Source organism: Geotrypetes seraphini, chromosome 8 (assembly GCF_902459505.1).
Source record: "Geotrypetes seraphini chromosome 8, aGeoSer1.1, whole genome shotgun sequence".
Classification (NCBI taxonomy): Eukaryota; Metazoa; Chordata; class Amphibia; order Gymnophiona; family Dermophiidae; genus Geotrypetes; species Geotrypetes seraphini.
The window spans coordinates 190,163,807-190,185,183 of NC_047091.1; positions in this window are offsets into that span (position 1 = coordinate 190,163,807).

The window sequence follows — 21,377 nt, forward strand, 5'->3', positions numbered from 1 at the left end:
CTAACGAATATAATGTGCTCGTATTTTTTTAATCCCTTGCTTTCTTCCCTTCCCATCATGTTAGTTTTTGTCAGTCCTCGAATCCCCTCCTTATAACTCATTTTACTTGTCATTGTTTTATTTCATTTTATACTGTACGTTTTTATGTATTGTACCTGATAGACGGTATATGAAATATCTAATCAACTTGGATTTCCCAGGGTCAGGAGTGGGATTCAAACCCAGCTCACAGCAGTAGCCATTAGGTTACTCCTCCGCTCCGTTTCCACATGTTGGTGGAAGGGAGATGCTTCCCAAAATCCTGAAATGTGCTGCGAGGCCTCCAGTGCTCTCATCCTGTAGTTGAATGAGTAACTGTGAAGACCAGAGACTGATTTACTCCGGAAACCCTGACCCTTCTCTGTTAGTCTATTTGTATCACTACCTGGAATGAGTAGATCATCTATCTCCAGCCATAACTTGGTGAATATAGCTCAGATCTGGAGAATCGATACAGAAAATCGCAGGGAATGAGTTGTCTGATAGATTTGCAATTAACTTTAATTAGCTCTGTTGGATCAGTCAAGGAATTATAGCTATTTCTGCCATTTGAACCAATTAGTATTCCACTTGCCCAACTTCTTTTACTGCAGACTTTTACAGAAATATCACAGGAATGTTTATGTCATGCACTGAAGCAAAATTCACGAGTGAAAGAAACAACCCATAAACCCACAGCAAAACTTCTAAGACCACAAACAGCTAGACGTAAAGGCAATCGCTAAACAAATTGCTCATCTACTGAGGTCTCCTGTTTGCAATCTACAGTCAGAAGCTCCAGCCCCATTGCCTCTCAAAGATTCTGTGTATTACTCGGAAATGCAACACCATGGGCTCCAAAAAACTACTGCCTGCTCAAGAGGAGGCAGTAGCGGCTACCACGTGCCGCATTTTAGCGCGCGTTAAGGCCCTAACGCACCTTTGTAAATGGAAATTTAAGGAAAAAATGATCCTCAGATCCCAAAACCTGAATACCAAACAAAGAAGCCCTCCGGGTAGCTCGCATGGCCTTATCTGGAACCTCATCTGGAGTACTGTGTGCAATTCTGGAGGCCACTTTACCGTAAAGATGTGCTTCGAGCCGAGTCGGTCCAGCGGATGGCCACTAGGATGGTCTCCGGACTCAAGGGTCTCTCATACGAAGAAAGACTGGGCAAATTGCAGCTCTACACTCTAGAGGAGCGCAGGGAAAGGGGTGACATGATAGAGACATTTAAGTACGTCACAGGTCGTGTCGAGGTGGAAAATGACATATTCTTTCCCAAGGGACCCTCGGTCACAAGGGGGCACCCGCTCAAACTCAGAGGAGGGAAATTTAGTGGTGACACCAGGAAGTATTTCTTCACAGAAAGGGTGGTGGATCAGTGGAACAAACTTCCGGAGCAGGTGATTAGAGCCACCAGCGTGCTCGACTTTAAGAATAAATGGGACATCCACGTGGGATCCCTGCGAGAGTCGAGTTAAGGAGCTGGGTCATTAGCACTCAGACTTAATGGGGTGGGTCAGTAGAGTGGGCAGACTTGGTGGGCTGTAGCCCTTTTCTGCCGTCATCTTTCTATGTTTCTATGTTTAGATACGTCCCAAAACATGCACACCGGCTCTTAAGATAGAATTTCATGATCAAGTTTCTATACAATTCCAGAGCAAAGGAGACCACCAAACTGTCTCTGGAGAAGATTCATTCATTTTATTAGGATTTAATTGCTGCCTTTTTGAAGTTTTTCAGTAGCATGCACTTCTACGATGTGTTCTGATCTCTTGATATTAATGTACCTGAAATCATATTGATCTCTCGTTATTGTTACTGTTATCATTACTTTATTGTATTTCTGAAAAATCAATAAAATTTCATGGGAAAAAAATTCAGATTACAATACACAGGATGGCCTAGTATGTTCCATTTCAACGTCAACACAGTTCACAACATTTCAATAGACAGCATAGGATGAAAGCAAAGGAGGAGTGAATAGTTGGAAAATCTAGACTAACAGAGGGACTAATTTAAAGAACATTGCACATGAGGTCCTGCTATAGCACGTGCAGCCAGCGTCACTCCGTTGTATGCGTTACCAGCAAGTTGCTTCCTTCTTCCATTAAAGGTCTTTCACCTGCTTCCTGAAGTAGAGATAGTCTTGTGTTAAGCCACAGGTGTCAAAGTCGGTCCTCGAGGGCCAGAATCCAGTCGGGTTTTCAGGATTTCCCCAATGAATCTGCATGAGATCTATTTGCATGCATTGCCTTCAATGCATATTCATTGGGGAAATCCAGAAAACCCAACTGGATTCCGGCCCTCGAGGAGGGACTTTGACACCCCTGTGTTAAGCGAAGCCTTTCAGGGAGTGCAGTCTAGAGTGTGGGGGCTACTCCGGTGATGGCTCGCAGAAGCTGATGGGTATCACATGGTGCGATGTCCTTCGGAGAGGGGTGTGGTTAGGGATACTCCCTGGGAGGACCTTAGTGACCTTGGAGGTATGTAGAGGGTCATCCCATTCTCCAACTACTCTGGGCCATTTCCTTTGAGGGCCTTGAAGAGCAGACAGTTTTCAATTTAATTCTGTATTGTACTGGTAGCCAGTCAAGTTTTCGCAAAACTGGTCTGATGTGGTCACGTCATTTCTATTAGTCTTCCTTCAGCATAAGAACATAAGAATAGGCTTACTGGGTCAGACCAATGGTCCATCAAGCCCAGTAGCCTGTTCTCACAGTGGCCAATCCAGCTCCCTAGTACCTGACCAAAACCCAAGGAGTAGCAATATTCCATGCTACCGATGCAGGACAACCAATTGGAGATGGTGCAAATCCTTTACACTTGAACTAGTGTAGAGTGCATTACAGTAATCCAGTCTTGATGTTATCATGGCCTGAACAACTGAGATAAGACTCGCCTTCTCAGTGTAAGGAGAGAGGCTGTGTAGTTGTTGCAAATGACAGAAGCAGCTCTTGAAGGTTGCTTAGATTTGGGAGATAGAGTAAGTATTGAATCCAGTTGAAATCTAAGGGGAGTTCATATTTCCCAAGAGAGATTTTAATGTCATGTATGTGCCCACTTGTGTTAGGGACCCACTGAAGCTCGGTTTTACGTGAATTGATGTTAGACAGGCAGTCAGTTTATTCAGGACAGTGGATGAATTAGGTTCAGTGGCTATGAATAGCTGTACGTCATTCGCATAGATGTCCATTGACAGAATCAGCTTGACTAGTGGCTTGAGGTAGATATTGAACAGAATAGATGAGTATTGATCCTTGTGGTATCCCACAGGTCTGTTGTACCCATGGTGGTGATAAGGAAGTGTAAAAAGTATGGACAGGGCCTGAGCCACGCAAGTACTGTCCCACTGAAACCTGTTTCTGTCTGTCGTGCTAGCATACTATCGTGATCCACAGTGTCAAAAGCTGCTGAGATATGTCAAAACTCTCTTCTAGCGTCAAAGGCGCTGCTTTCCTTAATGATGACCAGGTAGTCATTTAACTACTGGAAGGTACATTAATATAATAAAACGCTAAGCGCGCATGCGCACTCTTACCGCGCACTCTTACTCTTACTCTTACACTGATCCGTATGTCCGTGGCCGGCAAGAGTGCGTATGCACGCTTAAAACGACCCCAAGCTCGCAGCAGCAGAACCCAAAGTGAATCGCGGATCCAAACAGCCCTGGCAGCTGAACTAAATAGCGGCCCAGGAAGAGAAGCGCTGACAAAAAGACTCCAGCCGCTTTGCCGCCTCCCCACTCACTCATCAAGTAAGTTCTTCACGCTCTGACCCTCCCATCCCTTCCTGACGTCTGACTGGCTCACGTAGTCACTTGCCGACCCCTCCCTTCCCTTCCCACGGTCCCGACTCCAAACCTGCCAACTCCAGCAGAATCTCCAGCACTACACACGCTGCTTCGGGGCCTTCTACTGCCCTGATTTGCTCTGCCGCATCTCCGATGATGTCATCAGGGAGGGGGGTCGGCAAGGGACTACGTGAGCCGGCCAGACCTTGGGAAGGGAAAAGGGAGGGTAGGGGAAACGCTGCTGCTGCATAGGGAAGTGGTGTGGGGGGAGGGAAATGGAGGGGGAGGGAATGCTGCTCTGGCTGCTGCATAGGGAAGTGGGGGGAGAGAAATGCTGCTGCATAGGAGGCAGGGAGAGAGACAGATAGATAGAAAGAAAGACAGCGAGAGGAAGGGAGACAGAAAGAAAAGAAGAAAGACACAGGGGCAGGGAGAGACACAGAAAGACAGACAAACAAAGGGGGCCAGGGAGAGAGACAGACTGAAAGAAAGACAGCGGGAGGGAGAAAGAGACAGAAATAAAGACAGACAGACATATATTCTGGCACCCATTAATGTAACGGGCTAAAATACTGGTATGTAGAAATAAAACCAAAACATAGAGGAAAAATAATAATACTTTTTTTTATTGGACCAGCTTCATATAGTTTATGATTAATTTCTGAAGGTATTTTTTCTTTTAAGCTTTTGTTTTATTTCTACATATTACCTTGAAGAGTGAACTAAGACGGCCATCGCACCATTTCACTCAACTACTGGAAGAGAATAAACCCTGAGGAGGCATCTTTAGGACTTCTGAAAAATAGCTCTTAACTATCTTATAGGAAGCGATAAAGTGCGTCTTCTGGGTCTGCCAAAGGACATGACGTGGTGAAGGGGATTTTTCTCTGTTAGCTGGATGGAGGACGCTTGGAACTTCCCTTCATAAGAACATAAGAACATAAGAACTGCCATCTCCGGATCAGACCTTCGGTCCATCAAGTCCGGCGATCCGCACACGCGGAGGCCCCGCCAGGTGTACACCTGGCGTAATTTATAGTCCACCATATCTTTATATGCCTCTCTTAAGGAGATATGCATCTAGTTTGCTCTTGAAGCCTAGGATGGTCGATTCCGCAATAATCTCCTCTGGGAGGGCATTCCAGGTGTCAACCACTCTCTGAGTGAAGCAGAACTTCCTGACATTAGTCCTGAACCTGTCCCCCCTTAGCTTCATTCCATGTCCTCTAGTCCGTGTCAAATTGGACAGTGTAAATAATCTTCTCTGCTCTATTTTGTCTATTCCTTTCAGTATTTTGAAGGTCTCGATCATATCCCCACGCATTCTCCTTTTCTCAAGGGAGAACAATCCTAGTGTTATAAGTCTATCCTCATATTCCAGTCTCTCCATACCCTTCACCAGTTTTGTTGCTCGTCTCTGCACCCTCTCCAGCAGTTTTATATCCTTCTTTAGGTAGGGAGACCAATGTTGGACGCAGTATTCCAAGTGTGGTCTGACCTTTGCCCTATAAAGCGGCATTATAACTTTCTCCGATCTACTCGAGATTCCTTTCTTTATCATGCCCAACATTCTATTTGCCTTCTTTGCCGCTGCCGCGCATTGTGCCGACGGCTTCAGGGTCCTATCTATCAGTACACCCAGGTCCCTTTCTTGTTCACTCTTCCCCAGAGTTGCACCTGACATTGTATACTCGTATTCCTTATTTTTATTGCCTAAATGCATTACCTTGCATTTCTCCACATTGAACTTCATCTGCCATTTCTCCGCCCATGTTTCTAACCGACACAAGTCGCTCTGGAGTTTCTCTCTATCCTCCTGCGATCTGATTGCCCGGCATAGTTTTGTATCGTCTGCAAACTTGATGATCTCACTGGATGTTCCTTCCTCCAGGTCATTGATATAAATATTAAAAAGGATCGGCCCAAGTACCGAGCCCTGGGGTACACCACTAGTCACTTTCTCCCAGTCGGAGAACTTCCCATTTATGCCCACTCTCTGCTTTCGGTTTTCCAGCCATTTGCCTATCCATCTTTGTATATCTCCCTCTATGCCATGGCTTTGTAGTTTCCTGAGAAGTCTTTCGTGTGGAACTTTGTCGAACGCTTTCTGGAAGTCCAAGTATATTATGTCCACAGGCTTCCCACTATCAATTTGCTCGTTTACGGTCTCAAAAAATTGGAGTAAATTCCTTCCCCCGTATTTAATGCAGAGGCTTTACAGTTTCTCCACAGTAAAGGGGGTGCTATCACGCAATAAATGAAAGGTGGAGTGAGAGAAAAGAGATGGGTCAGAAGTATACATAAGGGGAGAAAAGGCGACAGAACTCCTGATGAAGTTCATCTCTACGTCAAGAACTAGTCAGCCCTGAGATGGTCCTTGTAAGGTCTATTTCTGTTGAAGTACTACAGATGATGAAAGGAAACAGAAGCTCTTTGAAAGTCATTGCTCACTTGTTTCTGAAGAGATATGGATAGGGGAGACATTCAGGTTTCCTCTCACTGTGCCAGCTGCCCGGATTTTACTGGTCTTCCACACACCATCAGAATATTACTGTCAGCTTTACAATGCCAGAGACCGTGCCCTTGGCACATTCACGACAAATTGTTCATAAGAATAGCCATACCGGGACAGAGTGAAGGTCCATCAAGCCCAGTCTCCTCTTTCCAACAGTGGCCAACCCAGGTCCCTAGTACCTGGCAGAAACCCAAAGAGTAGCAACATTCCATGCGGAATCCCTAAAGAATAGCAACATTCCAGAGCTGAGATTGTGATGTCATAATGCCTCATTCCACCAATGCCTAAGAGCCAACCTCAGCAGTGATGTCACAATGGCTTGATTGTCCTAGACTTGGCTCACATAAGAACATAAGAGCTGCCATACTGGAACAGACCAAAGGTCCATCAAGCCCAGTCTCCTCTTTCCAACAGTGGCCAACCCAGGTCCCAAGTAGTACAGCAGATTGTTTTGCCAGGAATAAGCAGTGGATTTCCCCAAGCCATGGACTTCTCTTTCAGGAAATGATCCAAACATGTTTGCATGTGTCGGTTCTAATCTGCACCCAGTGTGCCCCACAGCCCCACTCTGCCAAGCCCTGTAATCCTCAAATTCACCCCGAGGAAGAAAAACACAGCTCCACCACTGGGAAGTGACTGGACCCTGAGGGCTCTGACGTTTACACACAGCTGTGATTCAGTCTAGTGCCGCATTGCACTAGTGTTTGGCCTAATTACTGTTGACATTTTCCTGCTTCTTCATCTCTTTCACAGGACAAGAGGGAACAGCTTGTCACATGAAAAGCCTTGCAGAGACGCTAGAATGTCTCCACAGGATCAGAAATATAGCTTTGTTTTACAAACATCTGTTCTGTTGATTACCTAGAAAGGGAGGGGGAAGGGGGGACTTACCTGCCAGTCACAGAGCTGCAGAGCACCGACTGTATTCAGTACCGAAATAGCAGGAATGATGGCGTTCCAGGTCTAGACAGGGAAGACTGAGGGGCTTCGGCAGAGCTAGTGCGGATAAAAGGAAGGAGGGGTACAAGAATCCAACCAAATGAAGGGGCTCTTTTATTAAAGGAGGGGGGGGGGTGATTCTATAAATAGCGCTCAGAAATATAGAATGACACGGGGACAAATTTTCCCCCTTCCCTGCAGCAATTCAATTTCCCATCCCCTTGTCGCCCCATTCCTGTAAGCTCTGTCTCGAACACTTATGATTTTAAAGGCTTGTGTAAATAAAGACGGAGCTTGCAGGAATGGGACAGGGATAGAACTCATGGAGACGGGATGAGAAAATGAGTTCCCGGGGGGGGGGAAATTTGTCCCGTGTCATTCTCTACCCAGAATGACAATGCATTTGTCTGTCGATGGGATAGGCTTGTACCAGGAGCATGGCAATTTCAATCGCAGGGGTATCATTGTGGATAATCTGATTGGACAGTTGAAATTGGCTACTGATATACAAAAGCCTTCTTTTGGATTAGGAGATAAGGGTTGATGGAGAAATGGATAGGAGGGAATGTTTTGGGAAATGAAATGTACACTGTTTCAATGTATGTTTAAAGTTTTGTTTATATGTTTTATGATTACGTATGTATGTTGGAAGCCACTTAGTTATAGGCGGGCCATAAGCTTTTTAAACAAAATCAGCCTTCCTAGACTTACACCTGCTGGTGTCCAAATTAAGTGCACCGGTCCGGTATCTGTTCGTTATGCACGTTACTTTCTGGAACATCCGTGACACACCTATGCGTTTCCCATGGCCACACCCCTATGGCAGTTAGATGCCCTGTCTTATAGACCAGTGGTCCATGGACCAGTGCCGGTCCACAGAAATTTCCTGCCGGTCCACAGGGCCAGCACGCGCATGAGACCCAAAACAGTGTTCTTCAACCGCCGGTCCACAGTGCGATCGATGCAGAGTTATCTTCGAGCCAGCTCCCTCTTCCTAACTGATTCAGTGCACAAAGCCACGGGCAGCGGCTCCTACGGGCATTCTGCGCCTGAACCGGAAGCCTTCTCTCTGACGTTGCAATGTCAGAGGGAAGGCTTCCAGATGAGGCACGGGACGTGCGAGGTGCAATTAGTACTATTAGGGGGGCGGGGTCTGGGATGGAGATTGGGTAGAGATGGGCGGGGTCTGGCCCATGACTTAGCCCAGTGTTCTTCAACCGCCGGTCCACGGACCGATGCCGGTCCACAGAATAATTATTTTATTTCTGCCGGTCCATAGGTGTAAAAAGGTTGAAAAACACTGTTATAGATTCAATATATGCAATTCAACTTCTAAACTTCCAGTATGATAAACTCTTACTGACCATTCATGACCACGTTAAATCTTTTAATCAGATAATTTCGATCCTCAGGGGGCTAAACCACCCCAATGGTTCATGTGAACCCGATCTTCATAGGATCAACTTAACTTATATTTTTCATTCATTAATTCAATTTTTTTCTTTTAACATAATGAACTAAATAATACTTAGCTTTAGCATAGAAGCCAGTATTAAGGGAGTGCCTCTCCCGACATGCCCATGTTTCAAATTGCCTTCATCAGGGTGGAGGCTCCCCGCGTTTAAATCTGAAAAATATAGATAACCAATCATAGCTTATGAGGATATCTACTACTATATAAACTTAATATTATTATATATCCTAATCAAGACAATATCTCCAGTTAGTTCCCTTAGTAAACTTACTCTCATGTGTACAAGATTCTGCTCCGCAGTATATTATCATTTGTTGGCGTCTGTCGTCACATCCGGTTTTATAAACCCGTGACAAACCGGAACTAGAATTGTGTCTTGTAGACTAGCATGCAAATTTTAATGAGGGCCAATTTACATCAGCACTGCACCCAAAGATGGTTATGGGGGTGAATGTGCAGTTACATCACAAAAATGCGTTAAAGTGTTTCACGGTATTTTCCCTGGTTGCATGCGCTGATGAGTGAGTTGTCTATCTTTTAAAAATAATCATGGGCAGAGCGAGGGTTCCTGTGTATTCCATTAGCATATTATAATTAGTGCATGATAACATGATAATGCAGTCAGTGTCTCCTAAATTGGACATGGTAGGTGCTCCTGCTTTAACTCCATGCAGTTCTGGTGGGTTAATGACAGCATAGGCCAGAGCACGCTACAGGGTTTCAAGGAAGGTTTAGATAGGTTCCTAAAGGATGAGGGGATTGAGGGTTACAGACAGATGTAGAGGTAGGTTACAGAAATGGTCAGGAACCACTTCACAGGTCACAGACCTGATGGGCCGCCGCGGGAGCGGACCGCTGGGCGTGATGGACCTCTGGTCTGACCCAGTGGTGGCAATTTCTTATGTTCTTATATGATATGCAATAAAATATTTTTATATCACAATATATTTGAAATCAGGATAAAGTACTATAAATATTACCCCTGTTGATTAAACTTGAACAAACGGACAATAGAAACCATTGAAAAAATCCAGAAAATCCAAAACATTTTTTTCCAAAAAGTATCAGAAAACTAAAAATAACTGAATATTGCATGCAATTATGATCAAAATGATGACAATGATGTGCGGAGTGGGACAGACAGGGAAATGTTTGAGTACCTGAATAAATTCATGTAAACCGTCCTGAGCTCCCTTGGAAGAACGGTATAGAAAATTGAATAAATAAATAAAGATACACTTTTCTGCTACCCTTCATTCAATTATTTTACCCTAGTTAGATTATTGCAATTCCTTGTACTGTGATATTATACTGAAGCTGAAATATAGGTTGCAATTTCTTCAGGGCACATCTGATATTCAAAGCTAAGAAATAGGACCGGGTGACTCCATGTTTAAATCAATTGCATTGGTTGACGCTTGAGAAGAGAACACATTTTAAAGTGATTACGTTGATATACTGTCAAATGTTATATGGTATGGGACCTGAAGGTTTATTAAGCTATTTATCCTTTCCAGAAAGTAGGATTGCTTCTCATTTCTGGCATTTTTTCAATTATTCAACAAGGAAATATATCCATTAGTAAAGCTCTCAAATGTATAGGAGCCAAACTTTGGCGTGATCTTCCTACTGAATTAAGGAAAGTTTCTTCATATTATATTTTTCAAAACTTTTTAGAAATTCATTATTTTAACTGATTTATTGTAAATTTGCTGAGAACTTTGATGCATTAATTTTAAATATTGTTTGGAGATTAGAACCGGCTATCAATGTAATATACCTGTTCAATAGAAAAGAATTTATCATTTCTGAACTGTTGAAAGGCATATGCAGCGCTGTACATTTAATAGATGGTCCCTTCTCAGGAGAGCTTACAATCTAATTTGGACAAACAAGGCATAAAGGAGTTGGGGAGTTTCTTGCAGAGAGAATGATAGGATGGACAAAGGCAGTGGCATACCAAGGGGGAGGGGGTCCACCCCGGGTGCACCTCCCAAGGGGGTATACTGCCAGCACACCAGATCTGGAACTTTCTGCCCTACTCTGCCAGGGTCCTTCCTGCAGTTCCCCATGGCTGCTTGTCCACCCCCTGCGACTCATTGGTTCCGGAGCAGAGTCGGTAGCTGTGGGAAGGTGCAGTAAGGTCCCACGATGACTGCATCTGCCGGCTCTGCTCCCAAAGCAGTAAGTGACATCAGAGGGGGTGGACTGGCAGCCCGTAGTCATTGCAAGAGCTTGCTGCACCTCCCCATGGCTACCAGTCCACCCCCTCTGACGTCACATACTGGTTCCAGAGCTGAACTGGCAGACACAGTCATCGTGGGACCTTGCTGTAAGAAGAGAGCAGGATACTGGAATGGAAGGGTGGTGGAGGGAGAGAAAAGGGGCAGATTCTGATCAAATTGGTGTGCAGGGAAAGGGGAGAGAGACATAAGGGGGAAGAATACTAGATGGAATTGGTTTGGAGGGAAAGAAAGGGAGCAGATGCTGATGGAAGAGAGAGAAAGGGCAGACATTGGATGTTAGTGGGGAGGGTAGAGAGGGAGCCTATGCTGGATGGAAGTGTGGGTGGAAGAGAGAAGGGAGCAGTATGTAAGATGCTGCCTTTTCCTAGGTACACTCTTGTTTTGCGATGTGTGGCTTTTTACTAAAAAAAAAAATCATGTTTTTCATACATATGGGGGAGGGGGGGGGTCAAAAAATGATGGGCCCTGGGTGTCATATATGCTAAGTACGCCAGTGAACAAAGATATCTTATGGCTAGTGTGAGTTAGGAGTTGAAAGCTGTCTCGGAGAAGCCCCTTCCTTTAACTACCTCGACCCTACTTGCTTAGATTGGGCGATATATCAAATAAAGATAAGCATCAACATATACCCCCTCTTCTACAAAGCCGTGTGGTAACGGCCCCGAAGCCCATAGAGATTTAAAGGGCTTCGGGGCTGTTGCTAGAGCAGTTGTGTCGAAGAGGGGGGATAGTAGTCTCGAAATTATACCATACCATACAATTTCTTATACCTGCAAATTTCAACAAGGATTCATAGCGGTTTACAATAAGATTCATGGATACACACAGCAGTTACAGTGACAGCCGTGAACTACACTAGAAATGAATACAAAACTTGAGAATTATTGAGAGACAAGATATTTTTAGCAATTTCCTGAATCGATAGTAAGACGAGGATTGTCACAAGTATATTGGTAGGCTGCTCCAAACTTTGCGTGTGCAAGTGTGAGTTCTGTCCAGAACAGACTGAGCATTGGGAAACAAGGCAGTGCCCGAGGTCCCTCAACTCCTCCCTCAGCTCCATGAAATTTCATTCCTTTTGATAGGTGGTTAGGGGGCCCCTGACATGTGGAGGGTCATTTTCAAAAAGCACGTCTGTACGATTTGGATGTTTCCCACAAAACGTCTAAAGTCGATAGCTCAGAAACATCCATTTTCAAAAGCTGAACCGTTAGATGGCCAATAAGTGTTTTTGGGAAAATTGCCTGCTTGGACACCTAACTTTATGCCACATTTACAACCAAAGAACTGTCCAAGTTGAAAATGTCAAAATCTAGACCGTTTCTACAAGGGAGTGGCCATCATTGTGATGAACTAGCCAAACAGACATGCGGGTACCAGATGTACATCTCACCATATACCCTCCAAAACTCCCCCCAAACCTACTAGACCCACCCTCATGGCAGTATAGTAAGGTTTGGGTGGGCTTATACTTTCCAGGCTTCTGGGCCACCCCCATCTGTGTGATGCTCTACTAAGCCTTCCAGTACCAAGTGCTGCTGTTCTAGAGAAAGCTATGTACTCTTTCATTCAGATTTTTTGGGGGTGGGAGGGGGTGAGTATGGGGAGTTATACTTAATGTATCCAGTGGTCATCTGTTCAGTTTGGGTACCTGTGTGGCACTTAGATGCTTCGAAAACAGGTCTAGTTCCATCCATGACCCCTTGGACAAGGTTCTATTATCACCACAAGATATTCAGGTTAAGCCTGCCCAAAACACGCCCATAACATGCCTCCTGGAACTCAGGTTGCACAGTGGATGAAAACGTCTCATTAGATATCCAGGAAAACGGTTTCGATTATCAGTACTTGGACGTCCCGGCAATTAGGACTTCCAAATGCCAACTCAGGTGGCTTTCTGGACATTTTAGTATTTTGATTAAGAGCTCCTTATTGTTTGGGGCCCAGATCACTGTCAGTCCGCCCCTACGTTTGCCCTCACGCCTCCTCCAATGTGTACATCTACCTGTCATTTACAGACTAGAGCTTAGGAAGATTTTTGGAGTTTGCATGCATATGTTTACACATAACATATGCATGACATTTATATGTGTATTTTGGTGTGAATATACTGATATCCTCTTCATAGAACTACCCATAATGCTATACAAACACTGCTTACATATTTCTACTACTAATTGCATCCTTCTTTCTTTGAATATCGTCACATTTTCATGTCATCTTCGTGTTTAACGTTTCCGAAAGGTTTCTGTAGCTGGCTGGTGCCACTGATGATAGCGCCACCCCTTGGTGGTCATTGAACATCACCCCATCGAAGGAGAGGAGCCTCACCTGGAAGAGCTTACGTTTGGATTCTTTCCAGTGATCTTTGGGAACCTACAGAGGGGAATTTTATGATATTCCTGTGTTTTAAAATGGCATAATTATACTCAAATAGCCCTACTGGGATGTGATCCAAAGTAAAACAGCAGCTGTTGTAAAGAATCTATCTTTGAGTGAAGTGGCAGATATAAATCAATAGATATTTTCAATAATCACAGCTCTTATAAACAATATATAATGAAAAATATTCTAAATAGTATGTGAAGTGCTCAGAACCTTATAACCAGTCCCCCCGACCTAGGTTTCGTCTCTTCGTCAGGGAGGGACATTAATGCTATTGCTGGGTCACTGCGACTGGACCGGACCAAAGAAAAGGGCACAGGTTATAAGGTTCTGAGCACTTCACATACTATTTAGAATATTTTTCATTATATATTGTTTATAAGAGCTGTGATTATTGAAAATATCTATTGATTCTCATCACAGAGTTAAACTAATTATTCCTCCTGATATATATTTAGATATAAATCAATGCCATTATTAATCTATATGACTGGCAACTGTGAAAAGAGACCTTCAGAAATGTGGGCATTTGACCAGATGGACCAACTCAGGCGTTTCACTTCACTTTTCTTTTTCATTCTTTCCTTTCTGGGGTGTTGTTTTTTTGATTTTTTTTTGCTTAATAGTGATTTTTTTTTTTTCAAACTTGAAGATAGTTCTAATAGCTCAGATCCCTTTTTTATGAAGCTGCGGTTTTTAGTATGAGCCAGTGTGATAAATTGTGAACAACTAAAGAAAATTCAAATTCCCATAAAGGCAATGGCAAATGAAAGGAGCTGAAGATTTTGGGGCTGTGCACCCCTAGTTACTGATTCATAAAACTTCAGCCCCCAGATTGACCAACAGAAGTGCTCCCCTTTCCATCCCAGCCCCTTCCTCGATTTCTAATCAACAGCAGATCTCGCTTTGCTCCCACGTCCTATAATCTACAACCAACGTTCCCTTCCATGGGCTGAGTTGTTTACAAAGCACTCACGAACCCAAGCTCAGGCCTAGACACAGAATCAGGATACTTTGTTATACGAATGCAAGAATCATTGCTTGATGAATGACGAGGGAGAAAGTCAATAATAATGTGTCCATCTTTGCTGTATATATTTTAAAAATTCACTTTATTTTTGATCGTCAACAATAACCAATTCCATAAATGAGACACCTGAGTAACACACGTGGCATTGTTTGCGGTTTGAGGGCCACATGCAACCCTGGAGCTGTGCATCAGAGACCATTAATGTAGTCAGTGTATCTAGAAGTTCCTCATAAGATGCCCCAGTTAATGGTGGGAATCTGGAACGCTCTTCCGGAGGCTGTTATAGGGGAAAACACCCTCCAGGGATTCAAAGACAAAGTTAGACAAGTTCCTGCTGAACCAGAATGTACACAGGTAGGGCTGGTCTCAGTTAATAATAATAATAATAACAGTTTATATACCACAGTACCGTTAAGTTCTATGCGGTTTACAAAAGATTAGTGACGTACAAGTTGAGTTAACTTAAGGGATGTGGGAACAATAGGGAGAAAGGGCAGGAACACCGTTAGAGAGGGGAAAGAGAGAAGTGGGTCAGCTGTCTAGGTATTTCAGGAATAGTTAGGGTGCTGGTCTTTGACCTAAGAGCTGCCGCGGGAGTTACTGCTGGTCATGATGGACCAACTGGTCTGACCCAGCAGCGGCAATTCTTATGTTCTCCAACGCTTATAGAATTCCTGTGAGCATCAGACCACTTACCTTGCCAGCTCATGCTGAAACCAAGGGAGGGAGTTTATAAAAAGACATAGCTGCGTATGTTGCCTTTGGTTTGCAAGCATGCTCGTAATCCAAAGCCCTCGTATATCAAAGTGAATTTCCCCATAGAAATGAATGGAAACTCGTACGATTTGTTCCACATCACAAAAACTTTAATGGATTAATTACCAGAGTTGTATCTTTAGCGACACCTCCACCGCTGCCTTGGCCATAGACCTATCCGCGCGGCTCCTCCAATTCTCTCGGGGAAGACTCTGCCGACGTTCGCTGCCTCTCCAAGCAGACGACGAAGGTCTCTTTCCAGCGGAGGACCCCCAGCACCCGGCCTCCTCGTCGCTCTCCGTATCCCAGTCTGCCATTGTGTCCATGCCCTTGGCCAAGCTCCACCCTCTTTTAATTGTACTTCCTGTTTCCGGCGGAGCGGTGGTGCCAGCGTGGGTTGGTGGTGTCCACTGGAGGTAAGGGTTTGGGGGTGGGCTGCGCTCGTTTATCGAGTCAACACTCGTTTTGCGAGTTAAAATCTGCTTTTCTTTCAAAACACTTGCAAACTGTGTTACTTGCAAACCGAGGTTTAACTGTAAATAGAAAATAAAGCACTATTACAAATAAACATATCACAAACACTATATAATACAATATCCATTCAAAGAAAGATTTTTCTTTGGACTGTCAGAGTGTCACCCCACTTACACCCCTATATTTAATGTGTGTTATACACCAGTGCTCTTTTTCAAAATTTCAATGGAGCCCTTGTACTAAAGCTTAGCGTACGCTAACAGAATTAGTCTATAGCCTTTGGTATGTACTAATTCTATTAGAGCACACTAAAAAGATTCCAATATAGGATTTAGTCCAAATAATTATGTATACAATTTTACTCATTCAATATTCAAAACAGCTTAATTTAATTTTAGAAAAAAAAAAACTTATGCAAAAATAGATATGGAGCTAAAACAGTTTGTCCTGTTAAACCAAGGCTCATTGATAAGAACATACGAATTGCCAGCATCCTGCTTCCAATAACTAACTTCTGTCCATATTTGCTTAGGTAAATCATTCCAAATAAGAATAGCAGCATATGTAAAAGAAGAATTAAATTGACATTTAAAACATTTAGAAACTGGAATAAAAATGTATTACTCAGTCTATTAGACGAATAAAGTAGCATAATATCTGTTTTACTACTTGGGAACTTGTAGGTACTTTTTGGGACCTGGGTTGGCCACTGTTGGGAACAGGATACTGGGCTTGATGGACCTTCAGTCTGTCTTATGTTCTTATGTGATCCAAGTCACAGTCAAGCCATTGTGACATCACTGATGAGGTTGACTCTTAGGCATTGGTGGAATGACGCATTATGACATCACAATCTCAGCTCTGGAATGTTGCTGCTCTTTGGGGTTCTGCCAGGTACTTGGGACCTGGGTTGGCTACTGTTGGGAACAGGATACTGGGCTTGATGGACCTTCAGTCTGTCTTATGTTCTTATGTGATCCAAGTCACAGTCAAGCCATTGTGACATCACTGATGAGGTTGGCTCTTAGGCATTGGTGGATTGACGCATTATGACATCACAATCTCAGCTCTGGAATGTTGCTGCTCTTTGGGGTTCTGCGGCGCAGGTGATCAGCGGAGTGCCGCAGAGCTCGGTACTGGGCCCGATCCTATTCAACATCTTTATAAGAGACTTGGCTAAGGGGCTTCGAGGCAAAATTACGTTATTTGCCGATGACGCCAAACTATGCAACGTAGTAGGCAAGAGCACAACAGACCAAAGCACAGTGCCTAACATAAGCTCAATGCCCGACAGTATGACGCACGACCTACTCCTACTGGAACAATGGTCCAGAACTTGGCAACTAAGTTTTCAATGAAAAAAAATGCAAGGTCATGCACCTTGGCAGCAAAAATCCATGCCAGACTTACTCCCTAAATGGAGAGACCCTAGCAAGGACTGTAGCAGAAGTGACTTGGGGGTAATCATTAGTGAAGACATGAAGACTGCCAATCAGGTGGAGAAAGCTTCATCCAAGGCTAGACAAATCATGTATCCACAGAGGTTTCATCAGCCGTAAGCCCGAGGTCATAATGCTGTTGTACAGATCAATGGTGAGACCCCATCTGGAATACTGTGTACAATTCTGGAGGCCACATTACCGCAAAGATGTGCTGAGAGTTGAGTCGGTCCAGCAAATGGCCACCCGGATGGTCTCAGGACTCAAGGATCTCCCGTATGAAGAACGGCTGGACAGGTTGCAGCTATACTCACTCGAGGAACGCAGAGAGAGGGGAGACATGATTGAGACGTTCAAATATGTCACGGGCCGTATCGAGGTGGAAGAAGATACCTTTTTTCTCAGGGGGCCCACGGCAACAAGAAGGCATCCACTGAAACTCAAGGGTGGGAAATTTCATGGTGACACCAGAAAATATTTCTTCACCGAAAGAGTGATTGATCGCTGGAATGATCTTCCATTGCAGGTAATTGAGGCCAGCAGTGTGCCAGATTTTAAGAAAAAAATGGGATTGGCACGTGGGATCTCTTCATAGAGGAAAGTAGGGGTGGGTCATTGTTGTGGGCAGACTGGATGGGCCGTCGCCCTTTTCTGCCATCGGTTTCTATGTTTCTATGATACTGGGTTGATGGACCTTCGGCCTGTCTTATGTTCTTATGTGATCCAAGTCTAGGACAATCAAGCCATTGTGACATCACTGATGATGTTGGCTGTTAGGCATTTGTGGAATGAGGCATTATGACATCACAATCTCAGCTCTGGAATGTTGCTACTCTGGGTTTCTGCCAGGTACTTGGGACCTGGGTTGGCCACAATCAAGCCATTGTGACATCACTGATGATGTTGGCTCTTAGGCATTTGTGGAATGAGGCATTATGACATCACAATCTCAGCTCTGGAATGTTGCTACTCTGGGTTTCTGCCAGGTACTTGGGACCTGGGTTGGCCACTGTTGGGAACAGGATACTTGGCTTGATGGACCTTCGGTCTGTTTTATGTTCTTATGTGATCCAAGTCTAGGACAATCAAGCCATTGTGACATCACTGATGATGTTGGCTCTTAGGCATTTGTGGAATGAGGCATTAAGACATCACAATCTCAGCTCTGGAATGTTGCTGCTCTTTGGGTTTCTGCCAGGTACTTGGGACCTGGGTTGGCCACTGTTGGGAACAGGATACTTGGCTTGATGGACCTTCGGTCTGTTTTATGTTCTTATGTGATCCAAGTCTAGGACAATCAAGCCATTGTGACATCACTGATGATGTTGGCTCTTAGGCATTGGTGCAATGAGGCATTATGACATCACAATCTCAGCTCTGGAATGTTGCTGCTCTTTGGGTTTCTGCCAGGTACTTGGGACCTGGGTTGGCTACTGTTGGGAACAGGATACTGGGCTTGATGGACCTTAAGTCTGTCCTAGACTGGTAACTCTTACATTCTTATGTAAGGGCATAATTTAATTTTGTCATGATGTTTCAGGTTAAAACAGCATGACAGTCACTGATGAATGTACAGTCCTAATTTTAAAGTAATTTTGTCTCTGTATGTTGGAAATGAACCTTTTTCACAAAATCTTTTATTGTAGTTCTTAGAGATCAGAATTTATAAGAAATGTATTTACCAGGACAACAAGGTAACGTTAGCAGACCCATTTGATGTGATTATGGAAATGACACTCAGCAGGAACACACACTGTGCACCCACAAGGGGACATCTCCATTAGTAGTTATGCATGCTATTGCTATTCAATAAGGTAGCACATAAGTGCTTTACCAAATGGGGCGCATATATGGGCAGGCTGTGGGCGTGTCCACCGTTGACTCATGTATCCTATAGAATACTAGCTGAGGTGCGCGTTGAGTGCTGTATTTAGATGCCCACTGTTGGTGATCCAAGCTGTCCATGGGATTCGTAGAAGTCTTCTCCAGCACCGCAGCTCAAAGGCATCGCTTTTTTTCTTCCACCTACGTTCGTGAGTGTCCATGTCTCGCAGCCATATGTTGTGATTTGGAACACAATCGGTCTTTGTTTGATGGTGACTGAGACATTCTTGCACTTCCATATTTGGTCCAATCCCACTTCACTTACATTTATGCAGTACTGATGCCGCTGATCATAAATTTATTATTTTTCCTGTATCATTTTGGAAATTCTTCATTTGGGGGGGGGAGGGTTCCCTCCTTCGGGGGTTATATTGTTAATAGTGTACACTATTGATGAAAGGGAAAGAAACATCATTTCAAAGAGATGCAAATCCAATGAAAAGGAAACGTTAAAACCACAAAATACTTTATGTATTAGGAAAGCTTGAATGAGGACGTTTCCCAGAGGTTTTAAATTTGGGAATAGAAATTCTCCCACCCCTCATGATTTTTTTTTTTTTTTTTTTTTGCTCTACCACTGAAGCACTTTTTCATCTGATGGTGACTGGACTGTAAGTGATGGTGCAGAATATACCCAGCACTTCTGCTCCTGAAGCGTTATCTCTTTATAAGTTAGCATTGTGTTTGAAGCAGGTGGTCTCAAGGACGTCCTTCCACCTGGAAGAAATAAATAAGGGGGTTGGTTTGTGTGAAAACTCCTGGCAAAGCTGATGGATATGCTGCAGGCTTCAAATTCACAAGTGCAGTCTAGCTTGACAGCCGCTAGAGAGGTGCAGGCACGTTTGCACATCAATCACCTTTCGCCAGGATGCTTTCCATCATACTTCACACAGTCCTGCAGAAAGGTTAAACACCCTTCACACAGCTCTTACAGGATCATCCTGGAGGTGGAAGGATGTTTGTGATACATTTAGAACACCTGTGATTCCCAAATGGTGGCTCCACATTAGAAAGATTTACTGATTCACATCCCAAGATGGGAATGATGGCTACCAAGTGGAGAGTCTTTACCAAATTGTACGAAAAGTGAAGCGGCAGGAAATCCCCACAGAAGCAATCAAATAAGACAAAGTGGGAAGGTGGAGATGTTCCAGTTGGGGTCTGTATTGTCAGTAACAGAAAAACATTTAGTGACTCAACGCTGTACTCAGGCTACCTTCCTCAGGATCAAACTCAGTGAAGCCCTCTGCAACGGTGAGCCAAATAATTTCATTGCACTGGTTTATTGAGACAAAGTCTAAATCTTCTTTATAAGAGAGGTAACGTTTGTTTTTTTCAAAATGTACCTTTAACACAACTGTTTGCTTCTTAAACAACAAATTTCAAGATCCCTGTGAAAGGTACCCTGAACATCTCAACCTTCCCACCGAGTCATTTGTCACTTCTGCATCCTCTGAATGCTCCTGGTATCTGGTTTCGGCACGAAACTGTTGTGATATAGAGACCAGAGGAACCTAAGGAAGTTCTTTGCATCATCAAAAAAGGTAATTCCAGAATCAACAATTAAGATCAACTCAGTATCAAATTTCCAATAAGCCCTACAATTAAAATCTTTGGAGTGGTTTTTGATCAGAGTCTAACTATGAAAAATCAAATAGATACTGTGGTCCAGAAAAGTTATTATACTCTATGGAAACTCCACACTATCAGAGCTTATTTTGACGCTACTGCCTTTACGCTTTTAGTTCAAACACTATTCCTTAGCATTCTGGACTACTGCAATATTATATATCTGACAAGTACAAAGAAAAACTTGGCTAGGCTGACCTTGGTCCAAAATACAGCAGTTAGAATGATTTACGGACTGAGGAAGTATGATCATGTAACCCCCTATTACAGTGAGCTACACTGGCTCCCAGTTGAGGCCTGGGTGATCTTTAAGTTGGGATATTTATACTATAAAATCACTTTTGGTGCTGCTCCGCTTTACCTTGTTGATAGATTTGTTGCTATGATTCACGGGAACAGTAGACAATCCTATGCCCTATTTATGTTTCCTTCTGTTAAGGGCTGTAAAAGTAAGAAATATCTTAGGCACTCTTTCCTATCAAGCAGCTCAATTCGATAAAGAATTCCGCCCGTTACTGACCAGATCAATATCTTATAAATACTACAGAAAACTTTTTCCTTTTTTTCTAAATTTGTAGCTGGCTAATTCTTGCGTATTGCATTATCTCTGTATCCACTCATAGCATAATCTTTTGTAAACCGCATTGAACTAACGGTTATGCGGTATAGAAATCTGTTATTATATTATAATAATAATAACTTTAATAATAATAATAACTTTATTTTTGTATACCGCCATACCCCGAAGAGTTCTAGGCGGTTCACATTAGTTAAACAGAGATTACAAGTGG